We start from the raw sequence: 25464 nt of genomic DNA on the forward strand, positions 1-25464 counted from the left end.
TTGAGGACTGTGATACAACACTGTCTCACAGTTCTCTGTTATTATTCTGTTCATTTTTCTCGCCTCACATCCAAAATATTGTAAAAAGTACAGGCTCGATCCAGAGCTCACTGAGGAAATCAAGGGGACATTTTTTGATTCTCTTTGGTACCAAGAGGGTTGAAGGAAAGGTTGATGGAGAACATTATCATGCTCAGAGATGAAAAAGACATTATACTCCTCAGATCTCTCTTTTTTCAGGGACGGAGATAACCCTATGATAGGGAACTTATGTGTTCAATTGCTGCTGCACTCAAGCAAAGTCCAAAGGCCAATACAGGAAGGAGGAAATGTCTCAAGCGAGATTGTCCCCGTGTGACCTCATCAAGAGGGGCATAACAACGCCATCGAGAGGGGTTTGACTGCACACAACAGAAAAGAGCAACTCTATTTCTAGCAGACCTAGAATAGCAGATTTTAAGGACGACGTAGTTATTTCCTATACCCCCTAACAGCACCTCAGTGCTTGATCTCATCATTTTATTTCCCCGTGTCTAAATTTTCTCTCTTTTAGCTATGTGTTGCCTTGTTCTCACTGTTGTACCACCCCAGGGAGAGGAAACTGCAGGCAAAAATAGAGGAAAAAGTGGTCCTATCTGCCCCCTCTGCCACGCAGACGATACCCGTGCCCTTCCATCCCCTGGGACGCCCAAACACAACTCACCCCATCAACAAGATCAGCTCTGACGGCCAAACCATTCACCGCCTCTCAGCAGGGCTGAGTTAACGCTTTAACCTCCCCTCGCCGTGCCGCACCGCAGCCCCTCCTGCTCCGGTGAAGCAGAAGATGAGGAGCACCTTTCCACTCCTCCGCACCCCCAAATGCCCTGTGACAGAGTCCTCAAATAGCCTGGCGATCTCCCATTAATGTTGGGGTACGACAACCATTTTCACCAAGACTCCAGTCCGCATCTTTGCTTCTTTTATAATCAGAATTTCATTTCTAGCTTTAGCCTTTCTAATTGATTTGCTATACATCATTAATTTTCGCTGTAAACTTTTTCAACACCTCCCTTCCCAAGATATTTTAAAGTCCAGCAATTAACTTCTCTCATCTCCCTTACCATACTGCCATCTCTGCTGTGCGCTCACAGTTTTATTTAGCTTTTTTTTTAAATCACATTCGTTAGTTACTGACAGCCAGTGTCACTGCGTGAATGATAGTCTCTCATTAATTAATATTTTTTACATTATGAAAAAAAAAAAAGAGTATGAGCATCTAGAGGGAAAACTGGAGTGCAAGAACTAAAAATACAGCTTTGACTGTCTAACTGTCAATGCACGGCGTAACAATATATTGCTCTTAGTAGACAGCGAATTGAAAATGTGAGTTTAGGATGAAATAAATTATCAGTGGCTCTGCATCTCCATGGAAATCAAACCCAAGCTGACCTGCGCCACGCACTCAGAGCACCGTAAGTTCATGGGTTCCTCACCTCACTGCAGGAGGAATGGGAGAGAAGGAGCCTTTGGGGAGGAGGCTGGGGAAGGAAGACGCTGAGAAAACCACCGGTCGCTCAGAAAACAGCTCATAGCAGCCGCACCATCAACAACAACAAACTGAAACGTGTTTTGAAAAAGAAAACTCCAGGGCTGCTAAAAGACTCCTTCAGGGAATTGTCTGGTTCCTGGGCTCAGTCTTGGTATATTTAGACTAACAGAATGCCGTGCCCTGTAGGTGGGGCTGAATGAGAACACTGAGTGGTACCTCTGGCCTCGGCATCTCTGACCCTACCATACTGAGACAGGGCCCTTTTTCCTTATCATTCACCACCTTTATCACTCACTTCAGTTTCATTTCAAAGCAATCAACTGTCCTTTGAAGAAAGAGCGAGCATGGAAAAGTCACCCGAATTATTACCAGGCACCATACTGTACATCAGAGTAACACTACGATATTGGTATATTAAGCAGCACGCATGAATCCATGCACACAGAGACACAGTGAGCCCGTGGCATGAGAGATGCAGCGATGCCCTGTTCTATACAAGGACGCTGATCAGGAGGAGCTCGCGTTCCCGGTTGTGGAAGTCACCGAAGTATCTCAGACTGAGCATACTTTCTGCCTCCAGCCAGGATGTGCAGCTCTGCTTTAAAAAAAAAAAAAAATAAAAAATAAATGTACTCACAATAATGAGACTTTCTTAAGCAGCTGCAGTACAAACGCTGTACCTGCGTTACACTAATTCATGGTGTTAGTGCTTCATGCCCAGATCAAAGGTACCTAAACCTGCACTGACCGAACAGATGCTCACAGTTCCTTTAGAGGAACCATCGAGTCAGCCAGTAATCCACGGATTAATAGTCCCTTAATGGTCCTTTTTGGTACCACAGACTAGGTCTACAAGCATGACTATACGCACAGCAGCTAGAAAACAAGTCCAAAGTTATGTTCGAGAAAAATTAATTAACCAAAGCTACATAAAGATAAAACTGAAATGCCGCATTCAGCCACAGTTTACAAGGACATAAAATGATAAATTAACCAAGTTTGAAACGGAAATTGCACATGGTAATTACATGATTTATATTACATAAATAATGAATTAATATTAATTAATTCCAGAGATCTGGATTCTATTCTCAGTTAAGACAGCACAGTTCCTCCTATGCAAAAAAGAGCTTCATCATTCCATCTTAGTCTGTTAAAAGAAAACAACTTTCTTTTACTACTTTTGTTATCATGAATATTCAGACTGCAAACTCTTAAGGACAAAGAAATTTTTCTTGATTTTTTAAATTTAAAATATTTAGGGAGCACCTTGAGACAACCTCAGCTGAATAGATGCTACAATTATCAAAACCCGGTAGGCTTTGAAAATAGCACTACTTCATGTTTTCCATAGGAAAACAAAGGCATTAAAGAGGGGAGCAATCCACACCAGAACACAAGTCCAGTGCTTCCCACTGGATCTTATTAGCTCCTTAATTGGAGACATCTTCCTGCGGATCCCTGTTAATGGGTTGCCAATTTGATTGTTAGGATAGGTGCGCAAGTAAATCACCATGGATGTGACAGAACCCATCTCTGACGTTAAACCAAGACCCTTATACTGTGTGACATCTCATGGAGTCACAGGATGTGTTGGGTTGGAAGGGACCTCTAAAGGCCATCTAGTCCAACCCCCCTGCAGTCAGCAGGGACATCCACAACTAGATCAGGTCGCTCAGAGCCTCATCCAGCCTGGCCTGGAATGTCTCCAGGGATGGGGCCTCCACCCCCTCTCTGGGCAACCTGGGCCAGTGTCTCACCACCCTCAGTGGAAAGAACTTCTTCCCAATGGCTCATCTAAACCTGCCCTGCTCTAGTTTAAACCATTGCCCCTCGTCCCATGGCTCCCCTCTCTGCTCCAGAGTCCCTCCCCAGCTTTCCTGGAGCCCCTTTAGGGACTGGAAGGGGCTCCAAGGTCTCCCCGGAGCCTTCTCTTCTCCAGACTGAACCCCCCCAGCTCTCTCAGCCTGTCCCCACAGCAGAGGGGCTCCAGCCCTCGGATCATCTCCATGGCCTCCTCTGGCCCCGCTCCAACAGCTCCTTGTCCTTCTTGTGCTGAGGGCTCCAGAGCTGGACACAGGACTGCAGGTGGGGTCTCACAAGAGCAGAGCAGAAGGGGAGATTTCATCGGGATCCCGAGGAGAGTGCAGCACTTGGAATGCCGTGCACCTGCCCAACCAGCCAGGCACAGCAAAAACGCTACAGACATCACTTTCCTGGCTGCAGAAGAAGAAACGCCTTAGCTCCTCTCCAAGGACACTGTGCTCTTAAGAGTGCAGTTGTTGGCCCTGCAAGGTCCAGGCTGAGACGCAGAGCATCCCACCATAAGGAAAGAGAGAAAGACGTGGCATTTTCCAAATTACCGCGTTCTCTTTACTAGAAAATTAAGTCCAGCCTAATATATTTGTATTAGTGGACAGCACTTGCTTAGTGCGCAGGGGAAATTCATTGGGAAAATATTGCACCACCGTATCATGCTTAGTTTCAGCTGACTGGGTATAAACCTGTACGAGAAAGGTAATGCCAGGGAGAAAAATAAGAGAGAAGAGAAAAGGACAAGAGCAAAACCCGGTATATCAAATGCATGGTGCGACTGGGACCAGGTGACAGTGATTTATAATGCAGTATTAAAGTGTCAGAATGGAACTGTCACTCTCAGTGTTTTGTGAGCTACACCATGTGAGCTGCAGACAGAGCCCCGGCTACAGAACAGCCTGCTGAAGAAATGTAATGGGATCTGACATGTTTTGTTCCTCTCCGAATTAGCACAATTCAGAAATGAAATTTTCCATGACACTGCTGCCGTAATTTGGAAGCAAATTTTGTCAGGAGGGTATATAGGACAGTTGGGTTTCAAGTTTTACACCAGAAGTCAGTACAGAGGGAAGGATGTGGATGAGGTCCATGCAAGACCCTCAACAACACAGAAGCTGTTTGCAGTTCTGGCCGAAAAACCCCACGGATGGACAGCCCAATTTGCTTTCATATTCACTAAAGCAATACCAAAATTACGGAGATTCCCATAATTTTCTTTTCAGAGAAAGCCCTAATCCTGCCACCTACTGAACTCTGGCCTGGTGAAAGGGCATTGAGAAGGCTCTGCTCAAATACCAGGATAGAGAGAACAGAAAAGGCTTAGCACCTTGCACTTCAATTGCTCCTCTCAAAAACAATGTGCAAGAAGAACTATGCTTTTAGAGCCACCCCTTAGGAGGAATGGTGAAAAACATCAACGAGTCATAGAATAGTATGGGTTGGAAGGGACCTTGAAGGTCATCCTGTCCCATCCCCTACCCTGGGCAGGGACACCTCTCACCAGCCCAGGTTGCTCCAAGCCCCAGCCAACCTGGCCTTGAACCCCTCCAGGGATGGGGCAGCCACAGCTTCTCTGGGCAACCCGGGCCAGGGGCTCACCCCCCTCACAGCAAACAATTTCTTCCCCAGATCTCATCTCAATCTCCCCTCTGTCAGTGTCAAACCCTTCCCCCTCGTCCCATGGCTCCCCTCCCTGCTCCAGAGTCCCTCCCCAGCTTTCCTGGAGCCCCTTTAGGGACTGGAAGGGGCTCCAAGGTCTCTCTGGAGCCTTCTCTTCCCCAGGCTGAACCCCCCCAGCTCTCTCAGCCTGTCCTCACAGCTGGACCCAGGGCAGGAGAGGCCGAGCAATCGCCCTGCTGCTCACCCATGAAATTGTTTATTGCTGCCTTGCAGCCAGCCAAAGCTCCCCTTGACATTCCTTTTCGTATGCAAAGCATTGATTACCTCGAGAGAAAGTTAAGGGCCAATGGTTTCCACGACTCCTAATGAATTTTGGTCCATAACTTCAGTCACAAAGTTATGTTAGAAGATAACAACCAGGATTTGGGTTATTTTAATTTCTTAAGAGACATGAATATAAGCACATTTCCTACAAATAACTATTCCAAATATATGATTGATACATCATTAAACTTCAGTTTTCAAAACGAATACACAAATCATTTACCTGAGATTAAGCATCCTCAACAGCACATTTCTCATCAGCTCTGGGAAGTTCTGACTCCAATCCCCAGTTCTTGGGGAGTTCACACGCAGAGTTTCTCTATAAACCACGGCACGGCACACAATCTCCACATTCGAAGTCTAATGCCCACTTTTTCTGATGATTAGAGTATTTTAGTAAAGACTACAAAAGAATATCTGCGTACGCTACGGCCCTCAAATCTGTGGAACTTTAATCTAGGAAGATTAGGTCTATTCCACTTCAGACGGTTAACAAAACAGATGAAAAAACCTTAAATGCAATTTTTGCGGTTGAGAATCCTTCAAAACCCAAAGTAACCACTGTAAAGTTAATTTTCTCATTAAAACGCTATCATTTCAAATGCCTTTTTTCCCTTTTGTAGGATTTACAGCGATATAGCTATGTGCTCATATATATCCAAGGGATTGCTTTATAGATTACAAAAAAAGCCTGTAACTCGTGGGAGATTTATTTCGCTAAGGAAGAATGTAAATTTGGCAGAGAAATGCAGAATCAGGATGATGTTGATAGCTGTCTGAAAAAATTATTGGTGGAAACTTAATTTTACCACTGGAAGCAGATACTAGCAATGAGATGAATAACTGGAAAAACAATTTTCCCTTAAAAACAGCTCCATGGGGTAGTTCTCAACCAGCTGAAAGATATCTACATATAACGCATGCATACATTCATCAATCAAGTACGTTCAGACAGATAACAAGTACGAAATCAAACCCAAACCCACATTACAGACACATCAGCATGTATTGATAAATATACACCGACTCCGTAAATATTTTGCTTCTTCTAAGAACTTCTGAGAAAAATATTTTCTGGTTGCATCAAGATATACATCTATTCTAATTTAAGGAAGGCATGTTATTTTCTAAGAAATACTTAACTTTGTGTAGGGCGATTTGTCCCTAAAAATCAAAAATAGGTAACTCTTCAGATACTCTAAGATGCCCGCCCATGTAAGACTGTTGCTGCTGGGTTGTTTTAACTCCAATTCATGCAGTCACAAACGTAGCTCTGCTAACGCCTTACCGGTTTAATTAGATAAAATGCCAGGCAAAGTATGTATAACAAGTAACGGCATAAGCAGGAACTTTCCAAAACTGAAACCCAACGCATCTAGAGAGGAGGTTACAACGTTGAGCTAGAAGAAATCACAGCTAAGGCAGACTTCCTTTAACCAAAGGAAGTTTTATGGGCAGTCACGCACCTGACATCATTTCTCCAAGATTCATCGTATTGACCTCACCGTATTCTTTATGCCACGTGACTAAATGACATCTGAGCCTAACTCCAAAGAGAGCAAAGAATCTGTATTTTCCGAGTTCTTTATTAACGTTTTGACAATTAAAGCTTCCTCCTTCTTACGGAAAGCAGCTAATGTTAAACTGCTCCTCGACTTAACCCCCTCTAACCAGACCCTTTTTTGCTCCCCTGACCCTAACGCTCCTCTGGGAGAGGGAAGAAGTAGTATGATGACTGTATTTCATGTTATGATGTTATTTAACAGATATTTTTTCATGTCAAGGTCCTATGATTTTCTGAGTAAAGAGACAAAATCTAGTTGGTTTTTTTTTTTTTTCTCCGTTGCTTGCAAGTTTGAATACCTTCATCTGATATAAAAGAGAAGAAAGCAAAGAAAGTAAATCCATCATTGAGAAGGATTGGATGAAGTAAGATATAATACAGATGCCATATATGATTTAGAGGATTCTGGCATAAGAATTAAATAGTAAGGCTCTGCATGCAGATTCATCGATAACGCGGTAATTTATGTGACAACATTTAAGAAAAAAAAATTATGAAGGAGGAATACACAAAAATAAATTTCCTTCAACACAGCCTAAATTTAATAAAGCAATCTAGCAACTGCCAGCGAATACCAAAACTCCAGAGTGATTAAATAAGTAGAAGCATAAATTATGCACCACGGTTAATCAACGTGCGTGCAATTTGGAAGAGCTCTCCTGCACGGAATGCAATGTTCGAAAAGGAAAGGGCCCGTCGCATCGCGAAGCCTCCGCAGCACCGACACGGCGGCATCCCACGTGCACGCGGTGACCGTCTGCGCAGCGGCGGCTCCTTGGGTCAGTATTTCCATCTTACGTCACGGGAGCATTTCTCCCTTTGCAACACTGTCCATTACTGGGGACGGGCTTTCGCAGTCACGCTGCGTGTAGCGGGCTTTCTCCCGTGCGTTTATTTTAACCTACAAAAAGGATTTTCTTCCCCCCACCCCCTTCTCATTTCGAAAGATTAAGGCTAATCTGAACAGCGCGCCGGTGGAAATCTAGGATTTATTTTTCCATACTTGCTTTTTCCACTTAAAAGCACTAGCTTGAATTCGCGACACACCGATCGCTGTGCTGCGCATCACCGACTAGCTCTATTAATAGCCTCCCCAGCTTCTACTGTTAACGTAAGTTTCTTCGCATACGTACACGCACACGTTTTTTTCTTTGCCGTTTTAAAGGCATAAATTTATGCTGGCAATTTCAAAATGCATTTAAATGGCGTTAAAATGGCATTTCAATGCGACAAGCAGCTCAGTCGTTCCTTCACCCACCGAAGGCGCAGGAGACCCAGGTTGGCTTCGGTCTCGGTCCAAAATTTTGATTCCCGAAGCTCACGCAGGCCCTTATGTTCGCAGGTATTTCCCTTCTGAAAGTGTCAAGACATACGTAACTATAATCATTCAAACATCTGAGCCTGGAACTTTCTTTCCCTCTGTACCTTACTTTCATCGTCTTTAAAATTCATGTTAGTGAGTCCTAAATTCATCAAGATAATGAAGGATGAGCACGCTAGAAATCATGAGGTGTTGGGATAATTTTAATCTAGCTGAGACTGACAAGTGTCAGGCTCCTTTGAAAAATCGCAGGTTTAAAAATAAAGTCTGTATTATTAACAATTCTGGGTGTGAAGGAATCAGAGCGTTATAAACAAAGACCTTATTTTCTATTAATTGATCCTGCCGCTGCAATTAATATGAAAAGGATTCAAATAGCTTTTATACAAAAAGTAGTATAAATTTTTAAGCCCTTAATTCATGAACTTCCTTTTTTCTTTTTTAATTCAGTCCCAAACACCTCCTCACCAGAACAGGAACTCCGCCTTTTGATCCGCCGCAGCTCCGGGGCTCCGGCCGAGAGCTGCAGAGCCGGGTTCTTCTTAAATAAACGGGACCACTCCACGAGACAGACTTTCTTCTTCGCTATTCAGATGACGCCAAGACTTTCCACTTGAACAGACAAAAAAATTCTTTCCTTATTTCAATGGGATCAGAAAATGGATTTTCTTTAGTGGCTAGTTACATGTAATATATTTATGTCACGAAAGGGCTCATGGAGGTTTCATCGTACAAAGGGTCCAGTGAGAAAGAAGTCAGGGAAGCGATACAGCACAACTGGGAGCTAAACACATACACGGGTCGGAAAGGAACCGAGGCAACTACAACGCACCTCGGGATGCAGGTAGAGCAAGAGCTTAGAAGTACTTAGCACTTGGAGACAGATACCAAAACTCCATGAGAAAAAAAATAACCATTTAATATACGCACGCTTTCCAGCCTGGGAAACACATTTTAACTAGCTCACCTTAAGGTTTCTGACCAGCCCAGAGGTTCCCATGGAGCCCAGTGAAATAGCCTAAGGCTTTTGATACTGCACGTCTTTGTTCTAAGCAACAGGTCACCAAGGCACAAAGCTCAACACAAACCCATCCTTCGTGAACGACGACTAGTGGTGGTGGCCATAACAGACACCCATTAGTTGCACCTACAACCACCAGCAGATTCTTCTCACCTTCCCTTTGTTTAGGCCAAATATTATTTTGCCAAACTCAACACTTCCCATTCAGGTAACCTATGCCACCAATTTCCTTCCGTTTCACTTATTCCTGAAGGTGAAAAGGTAAAGCCATGGTTTTTCTTCCCTTACGTTTCACACAATTTATCAGCGCCAAGTAACTACGGTTAGTGCTACGGGACATCTCACTTAGAATTAAGAGTCCGGCAATATCCATCACTTTCACAAAGTTTAATCTAAAGACAATGTGGGGAAAAAAACCCCCAAACCTGAACATAATCTCTGTTTGTCTGAAGGGGACGGGGGAATCTGGATACCCAACAATGCTAGAGAACTATTTAATGAATTTTTACCCTCTCTTCAGTTTGCCAAAGTTACAAAGAAGCCAAGACTTCCCTAATTTGAAGGTGACATTGGAACCATCACTTTGCAGTTATCCATAGATTTTGCTTTTTGAAGTTAATTGAATTCACTCTGACAGCAAGTGGACCGGAATGATACCCGTGCAGTCTTCTATCAAGTTGCAGGAACACCAGAATAGCACCCGAGATGCATTTTTTTGTTCATTTTCCTTATTTATCAGGCACAAATTTCTCTACACAGTGACCCTACGTGAAATGTTACGGCTCAAGATGCCTGAAGGCAATGCAGGCTACGCATCTGCCTTGGCTACCTAAAACCCATTCTCTCACATTTATTATTTCGCCCGTACTAAGCCCAGTGCTCTAAAAAGTAAGTCAACCGCCTGAAAATATTCTTTAACTTCTGCTGCATGAGGAAAGCACTTAGACCTACGTTAAACCTTGGGGTAGGTTCGTGGAAGTCAACCAGCCTGAAATAGCCCAAGTAGTTTGGTGCACAATGAAATTTCTACACATTTATTTTGCAGAATTAATTATAACATGCGAGGTATCTAAGTAGATACCTCGGATGTTATAATATAGATAATGTGCAAATTATATACAGATAATGCAAATAATATAGAAAATGTGGATGAAACTTAGCCTACGTCTTCTATGCTAAAACTTTCAGTTCAATCCATTTGAATGGTTCAGTTCAACCCCTTTTCTCTTTACAGAGAGAAAGGAAGCCGTATTTTCCACAACTTTACTACAGGCTTCATTCTGTTGATCTCATTTCTCCCCTCCCACTAGGAGAGAAACACCAGGGTTTAAAACCAGGACTCCTCTGGACTGCTACCAGTGGGGCAATAAAAGCCATACTAAAAAGGTGTGAAAGACAAACTTGGTTTACCTCTGTCATACCAGAAATCATCTCACCTTTCTCTAGTTTTGGAAAAAAGTCCCCTGCAGATCTGGCCGAGTCCCTAGTTTATGAATTTCCATCTTCCTGTTGTGATTTATTAATTATGCAACATGCACAAACAAACAAAACCCAGTTTACACACAGGACGGCTTTTTAAACAGTCGCACATTACCCTGAAAAACAATCAGACACACACTGGAATTTATCTCTGCGACCTTGAGTGATAATTAATCAGATCTGCTGCGAATCACGACTGATTTATTTCAGGTGACCTTCCAAGACTGCGCTGCCTAAGAAGTTTTACAGGGAAGTGATTAATGACAAGTCCAAAGCTTGAGAGATCTGACACGTGCCTTATGGTTGTGACTGACCCACTGCCGCTGTCCCAGCTCCTCCCATGAGGGGACGGACAGCTGATTCGTGTCCCCTCTTGGAGCCCTCCTCCTGGGAGGTGTTTAAAAGATGTGCAGACGTGGTGCTGAGGGACATGGTTTAGTGGTGACTTGGCAGTGCTGGGTTAATGGTTGGACTCGATGATCTTAAAGGTCTTTTCCAACCAAAACAATTCCATGCCCGGAGAAGAGAAGGCTCCAGGGAGAACTTATAGCGGCCTTCCAGTCCCTAAAGGGGGCCTACAGGAAGGATGGGGAGGGACTCTGGATCAGGGAGGAGAGCCATGTGACAAGGGGGAAGGGTTTTACACTGACAGAGGGGAGATTTAGATGAGATATTGGGAAGAATTTGTTTGCTGTGAGGGTGGTGAGCCCCTGGCCCAGGTTGCCCAGAGAAGCTGTGGCTGCCCCATCCCTGGAGGGGTTCAAGGCCAGGTTGGCCGGGGCTTGGAGCAACCTGGGCTGGTGGGAGGTGTCCCTGCCCAGGGCAGGGGGGGTGGAACTAGGTGATCCTTAAGGTCCCTTCCAACCCGAACCATTGTATGATTCTATGATCTAGCTGAAGTGGGCACATGCCAGTAAGACGTCCTTGCAGCACGGAAGGCCAGCAGCATTCAGTAGAGCATCTTCCCTCTACTCGGCACCAGTAAGACCACATGGACCTGTATGAAACAGTCCTGTGTCCAGCTTTGGGCTCCCCGGGACAACTTAGACATGAACACACTGGAGTGCAGCGTACAGTCACAGAGATGATTAAGGGACTGGAGAACCTGCCGTACGAGAGGCTGACCAGCCTGGGGAAGAGAGCCTATCAATAAGTACGCTTATCTGACAAGGGTGGTGCAGAAGGAGCGGGTAAAGACAAAGTCCGGAGCCAGACACTCTGGTATGTAGTGAAATGACAATGGGCATAAACTGAAATACAGAAAATTTCACTTGAACATGAGAAAGAGCATTTTTTACAGGGAGGGTGCTCAAGCACCTGGGCAGGCTGCCCAGAGAGGCTTCAGAGTCTCTATCCTTGGAGATATTCAAAACCCAACCCCAGGTGGCCCTGCCCTGAGCTGCAGAGGTTGAGCAGATGATCTCCAGAGGTCCCTCCCAGCCTCAGCGACTCTGGGATTTTGCAAGGCACTTTAAAGCTAAGCACACTGGATGAAGAAGTTTCCAAAAGACAGAAGAGGCTGGTACTGCCCCCGCGCATCCCCCTTACCGCACGTCAAAGGGAATGAAACTGTCTCTTGGGGCAGGATTTTAATGAAGATTATATTGGGTTTGCCCCCTTTTCTCCAACAAACATCGTTCTGTGCAAGATGGCCATGACAGAGCATACACTGGGGCATAAACTGAGCTATAATTTACTGCTGACAGACATTTCATACTTTAAGGCCTCCATCTGCTTCTCTGTACTTGAACTTCGGAAGAGCGGAAGCCTCTCCTTTGCCTTTACCCTCCACGACTCAAACTCAGACCCGCGTGAGAATCATAGCTTTATTTTCTTCCATCACTCTTGCTCAGCATCACAGAAAGATGTATGTAACTCTTGCCGGCAGTTCCTATACACTTCGCAAAGCAATCTTCCTAATCATGATCTGAAGCAAAATCCAATTACAGGCCCACTCTTCTGTCCATTAGATTACTATTAGCAGAGATAAAAGCTATTGCTTGTAGCGCTGCCCTCCCTCTCTGCTCCCCTAAAACCTCCCACTCAGACGGCTCTAGAAATAATAGCAGCAGACGCTGCGGTGGAAGGATCCGTCAGGAAGAATATCTGCCTTTCCAGTTAGCAGAAATGAAGGGACCAGCTGCTTCAGTAACCGATGCTGGACGGGAATCCTGCTCATTACAGCCCAGATTTGAGCAGAACTCCATACCTCACCTCCGGGGCCAGTCAGCTTTTCAAAACCACTCGCAACTCCACAGCTCCCGCAAAAGTCTTCTGGGGTTTGCTGGTTGGCACAGAGTGCTTTTGATTAAAAAACCCCAAATCCTGCCCGCAGCCACAGCTGTTGGAAACTCTGGCCAAGTAGATATGGGGACACTCTTCTTTTTCTGCATCTCGCTGACCTTCGCTACTGTGAGAAGCGGCTGCAACGGATTCACCGTGCAAAGACCAAGGGGACCATCTCAAGAGCTGTGAAGGAGCACAGGTCTACAACAAGTCGCCAGCACAAGCGTTGGAAAGGGGAGGCAAGGTGACAGAGGGAAAGCAGACACACAAATGGGACAAATGTGGACAACCCAGCCCCTGGCAAGCAAAGGAGCACATCTCCAGGTGCGCACAGTCACTGCTTGCGTCTCCTCTCTTCCTGATAACCAGGAGGTAACGTTCCAAAACACAGGAGGGGCCAGAAGCTTGCTGAAGCAGCGTAGACAAGGGGACAGGGTGTCTCATTAAAATGCCAAACCTGGTTTTGCCACTTATTTCTTGTGGGATCCATCACCGCACGGTGCGTACCGTTCCCCTCTTTATCTAACCCGTCCGCTCAGAGCAGGGACTGCATTCTCCTGAAGCACCCGTACATAGCTAAGCACAACCGGGCCCTAATCACAGGACACCTCAGCATTCCTCTAATATAAATAATAATATGCTTAATTATATATGCTGATAGAGTGAAAAGATTAGATAAACACGTTTTACAGAACCCTAGCAGTGAATCTCCTGCTCTGAGAGCTCTGAGATTCCTTTGAGCTGCCCCGGCGGTGAATTTGATCTCCGTATGCGGACTTCCTTTGAAGTTTTCTGATCCTTTCTCTTTGACTCATGTTCGTAACACTTGTTCCCGAGTCACAGCCCAGCAATAAGTGGAGCAGCACACGTCATTTCAGATAATTTTCCATCAGTTTAGTTGTACCTGTATGCCTCAGATATATCCACAGAAAACCCTTTACGTTCACTAAGGTCTTTTTTCTTTTTCACCCTTATAAAGTAAATATAAATATATATATATTGCAAAGGTATCATCCATCACATCCAAAGTATATAAGAGATCCAACTCCCTCAAACCCATTACACCTGTTGAGATGATCCTGGCTTAAGGATCTTAACTAATTGTCCTTGACAAAGCGTCGGGGGTGATACTCATCCTCAAAAGACAGAAGTCGTCCACTCTCCAACAGGGAGGTTTGAAGCAGCCCACGGCATTTCTTATGATCATCCACAAGCTACGTTCACTGTGCAGAAGAGCTTCATGTTGAGTTGAAAAAAGAAAAAGGAAATGAAAGAAGAAGCAAGGGCGGGGGGGGGGGCAATGGATTTATAAGGAAAGCTAGAGGCCCAATTTAACAACAGTTTCTCATGCGCTTCATCAAACTTCAGGTTTGTGTGTTTATCTCTGATGTTTCTCCAGAAACTTCAAACTGCCAGAGGTACAAGCGCAATGAAAATCACGAGCAGTTACGGGATGCTAAAGTTGCTCACAGACGTGCCATGCAAACACAGGCTCATTCGGTGTTAGATATTTCCTACCTTTAGCACAATGAAATGTGACATTGCTTCTCACCGCTAACTCACACTTCTTTTTTAAGCTCACGAAACCAAGTGCTGGCTCCTTGGCTTGCCAAAACCTCAGTATTGCTCTAGAGCGGTGCTAAATTGTACTTGTTTAGGAGATGCCTGGCCATTTTTTGTCCCGTTTGCCTACAGCACTTATTAGTTTACCCATCACTACAGTTCCCAGCACCCAAGGAAATTTGTGCAGTGGCGGGATTGGAGAATTCATTCCTGTGCAGGCTCAGGGAAGAAACAATTTCCAAATTACTTCTTTTTATAGCGCAGAGTGTTGCACTGCTACACTTGGGTATTTTCCTTGTTGCATTTTTATGTAAATGTTCATATGCTTTGACAGAATGTGGATTGATAATTTTTTTTCCAGCAAAACAAATCTTTAATGAATATATTTGTATCTAAATATAGTACTATTTAATATGCATGGAAGCTTCATAATAGGGAAGAAATTGCAAAGGGTTCTCAACATGCTGTAAGAATTATTCAAGGCTTTAGAATCCTCTCACAATAACTCAGCTGAGCGGCTCATTCCATTCAAGAGGGACGGTAGAGATTTTTACAGTTAAAAATAAAGCTAATTGGTACAAACAAACTTTTTTTTTCTTTTTACATGAAAGAACACTTCAAGAATTTCTCATCTCAAAACACAGCGCGCAGAACTCAGACTATTAGTAATTAAGGACAAGAATAACCTCACACAATTTTTTAACACAGATACCTGTATGGATGCACACGTGTATGTACGTTTGGCTAAGCGTCTAAAATCAGCCTTTAAAAATATTCACTAATATAATTTTGGAAGACCAAATCGGGATTTTCTTAGTGATGGACTGTGGCCTTTGGCTGCCTCAATCTTTCCGCTGTTTGCCAAATCCTCTGCCCGACAAATGATAACTGTAGGACAAAACTTTGGGATGATCTTCCAAAGTCAGGGGAGAAGAAATTAAAAGTCTGGGGGCTTGGGAGGTGGGGTTTTTTGTGTTTGTTTGGTTTAGTGGTTTTTGATTTTTATTTTTTTTTTATTTTTTTTTTTTTAGTCTAAATGCATTCTAAACAGCAGGTTGCTCTTTTATGCTAACTATGTCTGGGATAGAATGGAAATACTTGCTGGGAGAGAGGCATAAATAGCTTTGATATCAAAGGCATTGAAAAGCTTTATTTACATTCACTCTGTGTGAATACCAGCTTCCATATGGTCAAACTCACGGATTACAGCTCTATGGGGGAAGGTGAATAGGTTATCTAGAGCTCCTTTTACAAATTGTAGTCTTCCAGCAAATACCACAGTTCTCAGCTTCTTCTGCTTTATAATAGGGCTGTCGGAACTACTTTATCATTCAAATCTCTTGTGAGCTGAAGTAATGTGGAGTTGCTCTAAACTAAGTGTATAAAACTGAAAAAAAAAAAAAAAAAAAAGAGAAAGTGGAGGAGATTGTGTTGCTCTCCAAGACCATTATAACAAGTGTGTTTTCTCTCCAGTGGGGATTAATGGAGGGGACTATTAGAAACACAAACAACAAGTAGCGGAAAACCACTTCAGAGTCCTCTCTGACAACCTTTTCTGATGCTGCCGTAACACTACGGAGAGAGACAGCACAATACAGAAGACTGGCTGACTGCGAGCAATGAAACTGCGGGGGGGGAGCAGAGAAAAGAGAGGGAATTAATACATATCGAGAGCTTCCAGCTCTGGCCCAGACAACACGCCCAAAGCCATCAGGCAGAACTGGACCCAGCTCGCCCACCGGAGTCCGTGGCACATGAGAAGGAGGAGGGTATTTGGATTGTTTGGGTGGAAGAGGGGGCAGTAATGGGGACGAGGGGTGCAAGTCTACGGTAAAAGGTCTACAGAAGGTGGAGTCAGACTCGTTTCAGGGATATACAATGAGGAGACAAAGAGGCAACGGTCACAAGTTGCAAGGAGGGAACTGGGTCCAGTTCTGGGCTCCCCGGTTCCAGAAGGACAGGGAACGGCTGGAGAGGGGACAGCAAAGGGCCACCAAGAGGACGAGGGGACTGGAACATCTCTCTGATGGGGAAAGGCTGAGGGATTTGGGGCTCTTCAGTCTGGAAAAAAAGCCGACTGAGGGGGGATCTTATCAACGCTGATCAATACTTCAAGGGGGGTGTCAGGAGGACGGGGCCAGGCTCTTCTCAGTGGTGCCCGGGGACAGGACAAGGGGTAACGGGCACAAACTTGACCATGGGAAGTTCCATCTCAAGACGGGGAGGAACTTCTGTGCTGTGAGGGTGGCAGAGCCCTGGCCCAGGCTGCCCAGAGAGGTGGGGGAGTCTCCGTCTCTGGAGACATCCCAACCCCGCCTGGAGGCGTCCCTGTGCCACCTGCTCTGGGTGACCCTGCTCTGGCCGGGGTGATCTCCAGAGGTCCCTTCCCACCCTGGCCAGTTTGTGATTCTGTGAAATTCTGATTGTACATATTAAAAAAAAAACAATTACCAAGAGAGCTGTTAGAGTATGGCCCAGGAAGGTTGGTGTATCCCTGTAGATTTTCAGACCTGGCCTGGACGAGGCCCTGTGCAACCTAATCTAGCTTTGAAATTAGCCCTGATGAGCAGGGCCTTGGGTTAGGTGACTTCCAGAGGCTGCTTCCAAAACAACTCTTTCTTCAATTCTATGACTCTAAATTCTTCAATCCTGTTAAATCCTAATGTTGCCATGAAAAAACGCCCCCAAAAATGACACGTCCTATGGCAATATAAACAAGTTAATATGGTACCAAGTTAGAAAAATTAACCTGATTTCAAATAATGGGTGCCTGGAGACTATTAGTGCTTTCAGAAAAACAAGAAGCTGTCAATACACACTGGGAACATCTCAATAGCCTTAAGAAATCCACTGCCTCTGATAAAGCAATATCAAACATGAAAGCTTCTTTACTTTTCTCTAGTTTCACATACAATTTTTATAATTCACTGATCTCGCAGATATTAAAGCTAGCTAATGATAACCCTTCATGCTATATACTTCCATCAGAACCTTTAAAGTATTATTTACAGACAGAAAGAGCTTTGCTTTGATTGCTGCCGATTTGAACCATTGGGTGATCAGGCAAAAAATCAAAACCAATTATTTCTGTGCCCGTACAGTTTCCCTCATCTGACGCCTTTGAAAGACTGAAGAAACAAACTGCACCGAATTCATGCTTTAATTTTGTTCAACAAAACAATTAGCTCTCGCAGCTCCTTAAAGAGAAAAAACGCCAGTCACTGTCAGCTGGAATTCTGTCTCGCTCGCGAAGGATCATCTATGCAACGGAATGGGTGTATTGGCAGCGGGCTGCTAATTAGCCCCGGGCCAACAGGAATAATAAAACTTTTGACAGGAACTAAGCACCCGGAGAGGCAGGTGAATAGCAGGAGCACAAACAGGGATACAACTCGGATTTGTTTCACCTAACTCTGTTCCTAGTTTAGGAGCTTCCTTACTCCTAATACATGCTCACAGAGCAAATCTGATCCATCCACTGAAAAGCTCCGCAGACTAAAGTGACTCCACTTCTAATTTTAAGCCTTTCATTAAGTAAGAATCCATAATTTCATTAAATATGTAACATTTAGCTCATCCTGGAGTTAAAACCAGTGCTTTGCAGCTCTAAGAGAAACAAAAAGCAAACAAACACAGAGAATGGTGGGAATTTTTTTTTTTTTTAAAAGCTCACTATTTTTCAGTCAATCCAATAATAACTCACAATTATCACAAGCTTGAGATTGGCACCACTGGTAAAGGCTGTTTCTCTGTGCTCTCCAAAATACTTCAGCAGCAATTGTCTGTTAACCCAGGGACTTCTCCGGCAAGGCAGCGCAGCGCTTGTGCCAAAGAGCCGATTGCCATGCAGCTGCATCATTTCCCACAAAATTATCCACAGCTTGGTGACGGAAGAGATAATAAACATATGGAATAACATGGCGAGGGGTTGGAGAAAAAGAGGGCACATAAAAATTCAAAAAAATGCCAGCTGGGGAAATATGAGAGAGAGTAGGTACAAATAAAAGAAAAATGGGATCAAAGAGAAGATGGACTTAGTACATTTTCTGAAAGGAAATCCCTCTGTAACGAGGAAAATGAATGAAACAGCTACCAATCCCAGCCAGTAGTAACAATTCCAAAGAATACTAATGGAAATAAAGAGCTGAAGTTTCACTTTCAGAGACTCCCCCAGTAGCTAGTCCAGAAGATAAATCTCAATGAAAGCGTATGCTATATGCCAAAGTCATTTTCAAAAAAATCAGTTTTCACCTATCCTGTTACTTTGTTCTGGAAAACTGTATCTGGAAGCTGAGCTATGTTAAGAATTAACTGAAATCATCTTGCTATATAACATAACCCACGGTAGGGGTAGGAATCTCACATATCAGCAGAAAACACATACAGAGAGAGCGCTACACACATATTACATCTACTTATCCATATGTAGGATTCTTTCAGCTGCTTTAATAGCAGAAATTCACAGGAAAAAGAACAAAACACAGGCAGTGAGGGGTGTCCTGTGGTCTAGGCAGTGAAAACAGCACCTTCTTGCATAGTTTGCTTCTCTTTTCTCATAAAGCCAGCATAAAGTACACTCGAGTTGCTAGAGGACAAGAGACAACACTGCAGGGATGGACAAATTAACAGCAAAATGCATAATGGAGGAATTTAGGAAGTCTGCCCAATTCTGCGGTTCTCACGCAAGCCAGCCTCTTGCAGATGTGCGACTGGGACTGTACCATTGACAGCAAAGTCGGGCTGGAAAAGAGTATCGCACCAGCGGCATTCCAAAGACTTTGGCGCAGTGAAAGAGCTAACAATTACCCTGTTTTTCGAGTGTCAGGATGGAGTAAGCAAAACATTACCTCTCTCTTGACACCAGGGGAGATGTCCAGTGCCATTCGTAGCCACGCCGGCTGGGCTGCCTGCCTCCTGCTGCGCTTCCCGCTCCCGAAAAACACTTCCTCCGGCTGGAGGCAGGTCTGCTTCCCAGAAAAACCAGTGTCACAAGGAGGCACCAATCTAAGTGATGAATGTACACCCCGGAGGGTTTATTCTCATGTCGTGCACACGCATGAAGAACCCAGTTTGCATTTGCAAGTATTTACTGCATCTCTGCATAGGCCAGACCAGGAAATTATAAACTGCACTAATTTACTAATTTCTGTTTCTATCAGCGTGAGTCAGCTGAAGTAGGACAACGTAAACCACGATAGAACAGATGTATACACCAGACTTCCACCTGAAAGTCTTTAAGATAAGGTGTTCCACTTAAATCTGCTGCTGCAGGCCTTGAAATATTTGTTGACGTTTGACTTCCATGTTAAAAGATCCACAGTTCTCGGGATTTTTAGCTGCGTCGCAAATTGGCAAGGACAACGCAGAAAATCGGGGTATCTTTTTCTGGTATCCTACAGCACGTCTTTGAGACAGTAGTTTATCCCAGACTTTCGTTGAGGACACAGGATTTTTTCCTGTTCCTCTCCTCAGGCCACAGCACTGGAATCCCCCCAGTTCCGAGCGCAGTGACCGAGAAACAGGGATTAGGCCGCACCAAGGAGGGAACTGTATTTAGTATGGGGTTTTTTTGGACTGATACCTGGTAATATCTCAAAAACGCTCCGGGATTCCTGCTGCCTAGCTCCCAGACTAAACACACGCGACGTGCACCACAAGTCTGCTCACCAAATGTCATAGAATCATAGAATCATAGAATTGTTGAGGTTGGAAGGGACCTTTAAGATCATCGAGTCCAACCTTTAGCCTACCCTGACAAGAGCCACTTCTAAACCATGTCCCTAAGTGCCCCATCTACCCTTTTTTTAAACACCTCCAGGGATGGTGAATCCACCACCTCCCTGGGCAGCCTATTCCAATGTTTAATAACCCTTTCAGTGAAAAAATGTCTCCTAATATCTAATCTAAACCTCCCCTGACGTAACTTGAACCCGTTTCCCCTCGTCCTATCACTTGTCACCAGGGAGAAGAGGTCAGCCCCCATCTCTCTACAACCTCCTTTCAGGTAGTTGTAGAGGGTGATGAGGTCTCCCCTCAGCCTCCTCTTTTCCAGGCTAAACAACCCCAGCTCCCTCAGTCGTTCCTCGTAAGGTTTGTCCTCCAGGCCCCTCACCAGCTTTGTAGCCCTTCTCTGGACACGCTCCAACACCTCAATGTCCCTCCTGTAGCGAGGGGCCCAAAACTGAACGCAGTACTCGAGGTGGGGCCTCACCAGTGCCGAGTACAGGGGGATGATCACTTCCCTAGTCCGGCTCACCACACTATTCCTGATACAGGCTAGGATGCTGTTGGCCTTCTTGGCCACCTGGGCACACTGCTGGCTCATATTCAGCCAGCTGTCAACCAACACTCCCAAGTCCTTTTCTGTCGAGCTGCTTTCAAGCCATTCTGCCCCAGTCCTGTAGCACTGCATGGGGTTGTTGTGACCCAAGTGCAGGACCCGGCACTTGGCCTTGTTGAACCTCATACCATTCGTCACAGCCCATCGGTCCAGCCTGTCCAGATCCCTCTGCAGAGCCAACCTACCCTCAAGCAGATCAACGCGCCCGCCCAGTTTAGTGTCATCTGCGAACTTACTGAGGGTGCATTCAATCCCTTCATCCAGATCATTGATAAAGATATTAAAGAGAACCGGCCCCAGCACCGAACCCTGGGGGACACCACTTGTGACCGGACACCAACTGGATTTAACTCCATTTACCACCACTCTCTGGGCACGGCCATCCAGCCAGTTTTTTACCCAGCGAAGAGTACACCTGTCCAGGCCATGAGCAGCCAGTTTCTCCAGGAGAATGCTGTGGGAAACAGTGTCAAAAGCTTTGCAAAAATCCAAGTAGATAACATCCACAGCTTTTCCCTCATCCACTAAGTGGGTCACCTTATCATAGAAGGATATTAGGTTTGATAGGCATGACCTGCCCTTCACAAACCCATGCTGACTGGGCCTGATCGCCCTGTTCTCCTGCATGTGCCGTGTAATGGCACTGAGGAGGATCTGTTCCATGACCTTCCCAGGCACCGAGGTCAGACTGACTGGCCTGTAGTTCCCCGGATCCTCCTTCCGGCCCTTCTTGTGGATGGGTGTCACATTTGCTAACCTCCAGTCAGCTGGGACCTCTCCGGTTGTCCAGGACTGCTCATAGATGATACCAAGTGGCCCGGCGAGCACCTCCGCCAGCTCTTTCAATACCCTTGGGTGGATCCCATCCGGCCCCATAGATTTGTTCACCTCCAGGTGCTGAAGCAGGTCCCTCACCATTTCCCTTTGGATTAGAGGGGCTTCAGTCTGCTCCCCATCCCTGTCTTCTAGTTCAGGGGTCTGGGTGCTCAGGGAACAACTGGTCCTACTGCTGAAGACTGAGGCAAAGACTTCATTAAGTACCTCAGCCTTTTCCTCATCCTTGGTCACTATGTTGCCGGCCCCATCTACTAGAGGACAGAGATAATCCTTAGTCCTCTTCCTATTGCTAATATATTTATAGAAGCTTTTTTTGTTGTCCTTGACAACAGAAGCCAGGTTTAGCTCCAGCTGGGCTTTAGCCCTCCTGATTTTTTCCCTACATAGCTTCACTACCTCTTTGTAGTCGTCTTGAGTGGCCTGCCCTTCCTTCCAGAGGCCATAGATCCTCTTTTTTTCCCGAAGTTGCAACACTAGCTCCCTGTTTAGCCAGGCCGGCCTTTTTCCCCGACGGCTTGTCTTCTGGCACATGGGGACAGCCTGCTCCTGCGCCTTTAAGACTTCCTTCTTGAAAATTACCCAGGCTTCCTGGGCTCCTTTGCCCTGGAGGACTGCCTCCCAGGGGACTTTGTCAACCAGGCTCCTGAAAAGCCCAAAGTCCGCCCTCCGGAAGTCCAAGGTAGCAGTTCTGCTGACCCCTCTCCTTGCTTCTCGCAGAATTGAAAACTCTATCATTTCATGGTCACTGTTCCCAAGACAGCCTCCAACCTTCACATCCCCCACAAGACCTTCCCTATTTACAAACAACAGATCCAGCAGGGCACCTTCCCTAGTTGGCTCTCTCACTAGCTGTGTCAGGAAGTTATCCCCAGCACATTCCAGGAACCTTCTAGACTGTTCCCTCCCTGCTGTATTGTATTCCCAGCAGATGTCCGGCAAATTGAAGTCCCCCACGAGGACAAGAGCTCGCGATCTTGAGACTTCTCCCAGCCGTTTATAGAATATTTCATCTGCCTCCTCATCCTGATTGGGCGGTCTATAACAGACTCCTCCTACGATATCTGCCTTGTTAGCCCTGCCCCTGATTCTTACCCATAAACACTCAACCCCATTATCACCATCATTAAGTTCAAAGCATTCGTAACACTCCTTAACATGTCCCTCAATCCTGGTTTAAAACATCCCCATTACAGAACGACTGGGATTTTGAATTGCATTCTCATCATCCCCAGGCAGGACAGAGACAGGGAAACACCGCAAGAAATACCACTCTCCAAATATCTCAAAGCAAATTTTACAGACATAAAGGTCAAATGAGTTAAAAACAAAGAAACAAAGTTAATGGTTAATATCTTGAAAAACATCATGGCTTGCTTCTGTGCTGTCAAGGAAAGCTCTGAGGAAAACTGTTTGGAGGACAGAGGATGAAAGTAGCTTTCAAACACTGAGTAAAATAAACTGTGGGAATTTGTAAAACAGTTTAACTCCAGTGGTTTATCGCTTAGCTAACACTCTGAACCGAGGAGGTTCATACCCACCCTGTGCGAGAGTAATTTCAATGTGTTTTACAGAAACGTGTTATATTTCAATCGATAAGAAATCCTGTAATAAGTAACATCTCTAGATAATGGCTTTACTCATCTTTTTTCAAGATTTGGAAACAGTGCTCCAAAACACAGCGGTGGGAGAACGCAAACGTCCGATTCTGTGCTCTGCCACAAAATTCCAGTGTAACCTTGGATAAATCATCGACTCAGTGTCCCCTGTGGGAGCTTGGCCCTGGGTTTTGGGCACTTTGTGAAGAGGAACATTATAATGTTCTACATCTTTAAAGTAGAAGAGTGTGAGGAATCACAGAAATACTTAGGATAAACAAACATTCCCAGATGTCATCTTGCTTCCCCCGTGGGCCACGGGGAACCCCCCAGCAGTGAAGGCACTCTTTTAGGTTGAAAAATCATCATTTTCTCCCTCTCCAGTCCCAGCAGTGCTGTTCTCATTCCTCCCAGATGCCAGACATCCACCAGAGCCCAGCTGCCCTCCTCTGCTCTGCTACTATCACAGTAAATCTTTTTGTTGTTGTTTTTTGTTTTTTTTTTTTTTTTTTTTTTTTTTTTTAAAATAGAAAAATCTCTCCATAAATTAACTGGAGCTACCTGTTTGAGTACGAAGCACTGTTTAATTTACAGTTTGTACTGACACTGAAAAGGCAAGAACCCAACGTGGCTTTTTAATTACTAGATAACTGGAGTTTTTACACTAATACTGACGGAGTCTAGAAAAATGCTCTGACTTAAGTGCTCCTTGCTTTGTATTTGCTTATTTTAAAGCCCTAAATGGCGAAAGCAGCTTTATAAACTGCAGCTAGTCGTGTCACCGTTTTTGTTGTTGAGCTCTGGGCCTGCGAATCGGCTCCTCGTTCCCAATTCTGACTGAAGCTACCTCCATACAACGGAGAAACAGAGAAACCCCCAACACCGAGGGCCGCCCAGCTAGTCCCCGTCCCTCACCGCCCTGCAGCTCCCTCCTCGCACCACCGCGTGCCAGAGGACGCCGCCGTGAGTGACTGTTTGAAACGAGAAGGAATCCTAGGGCTGGCAGACCCCGCTTCATCACTGCATTTTCCGATGGGTCTGAAGGTTGTTCTGAACAGAGTAAGCCAAAGCATACGACACAACGCAAAACGGTGCCGCTGAAGTCAACAGCCTCGTATCAATATATACCATCATCTGCTTTAAATTAACTTCTGCCTCTACATTTTGGTTTGTGTGGGGTTTGTGTTGTTCTATTTTTTTTTTTTTTTTCCCCACAAACACCATGGGCTGTGCACTGCTCACGTACCTAACATCCAAAAAGTATGATGGTCGCAGCCAAAGCTGCTGTACACCGATCTATCTCTCCCTATTGCCATTACAACAGCCAAAGATCCAACACATTTAAATGCTTCTGGTGTGAGACAGAGCATCAGGTAACACCAGAGGAAGCCGTACAGATACATATTTCAATATGAGCACTCTTCAGGCCAGGTCCCTTGCCTGCTGCCCACATATTAGGACAGCCCTAATATACCAACCTCCCAACAAAGGCTACCGGTATGTAATTCACATTTATTTTCCGTAGGTGAACGAGCTGCTGTCACGCAATATGTATTTTAATAGTGAATGCAAAACCACCACTGCGAATCACCATCATTATATTTTACAGTATCAGACACTTTCTTCCCTTTGGCTGATAAGTGTCTTTTTCTTCCCTTTATCTAATTCATTAAACTCCAAAGCAAACAGAATTTCCCTACCAATTTCAAAGGGTTTATGAAGCAGATCCCAAATGAAGCTAGATATACCTTAATTCATCTGTTAAATCACACTATTGATTCAATATACGTGAACATTCCCTTCATCCATGCGTACTCCAGCTGGATCAGGTTGGATCAGATTATTCAAGACGGCCTGGTGGAAGCGTCACTTGAAGGCAGAGAGAGATAAAGGATTAGCTGAACATTTTGACTGGGAAGTGGGTCATATTTTAACTTCTGTCAGTTCAAATATCTGAAAATTCACGCTGGCACCCTGTGTTTTATCCTAACTACTGAACTGAAGCAGGCGGAGGGAGAAGTTCGTGCTTGAGAATCCTCTTCTCATCGAGAGGCCAACAGATAAGGAACGCAATCGAGTCTTTGCAAGTTTTCCAGAGGCAAAGTACTAACAAAATGTTCCGTTAACCCAAGCACCCCTCTCTCCCAGTTCACGTTCTGGTCTTTTCA

The 25464-nt window shown here is 44.9% G+C and overlaps 1 protein-coding gene across 6 annotated transcripts in view; it reads right to left on the reverse strand.

Moving 5' to 3' along the window:
* The window catches only part of LRRTM4 (leucine rich repeat transmembrane neuronal 4), a 571952-nt gene that overhangs the window by 46438 nt on the left and 500050 nt on the right, over positions 1-25464 (reverse strand). The gene's annotated exons all lie outside the window — the stretch shown is intronic.

The sequence above is a fragment of the Chroicocephalus ridibundus genome, chromosome 23, assembly GCF_963924245.1.
Source record: "Chroicocephalus ridibundus chromosome 23, bChrRid1.1, whole genome shotgun sequence".
Classification (NCBI taxonomy): domain Eukaryota; kingdom Metazoa; phylum Chordata; class Aves; order Charadriiformes; family Laridae; genus Chroicocephalus; species Chroicocephalus ridibundus.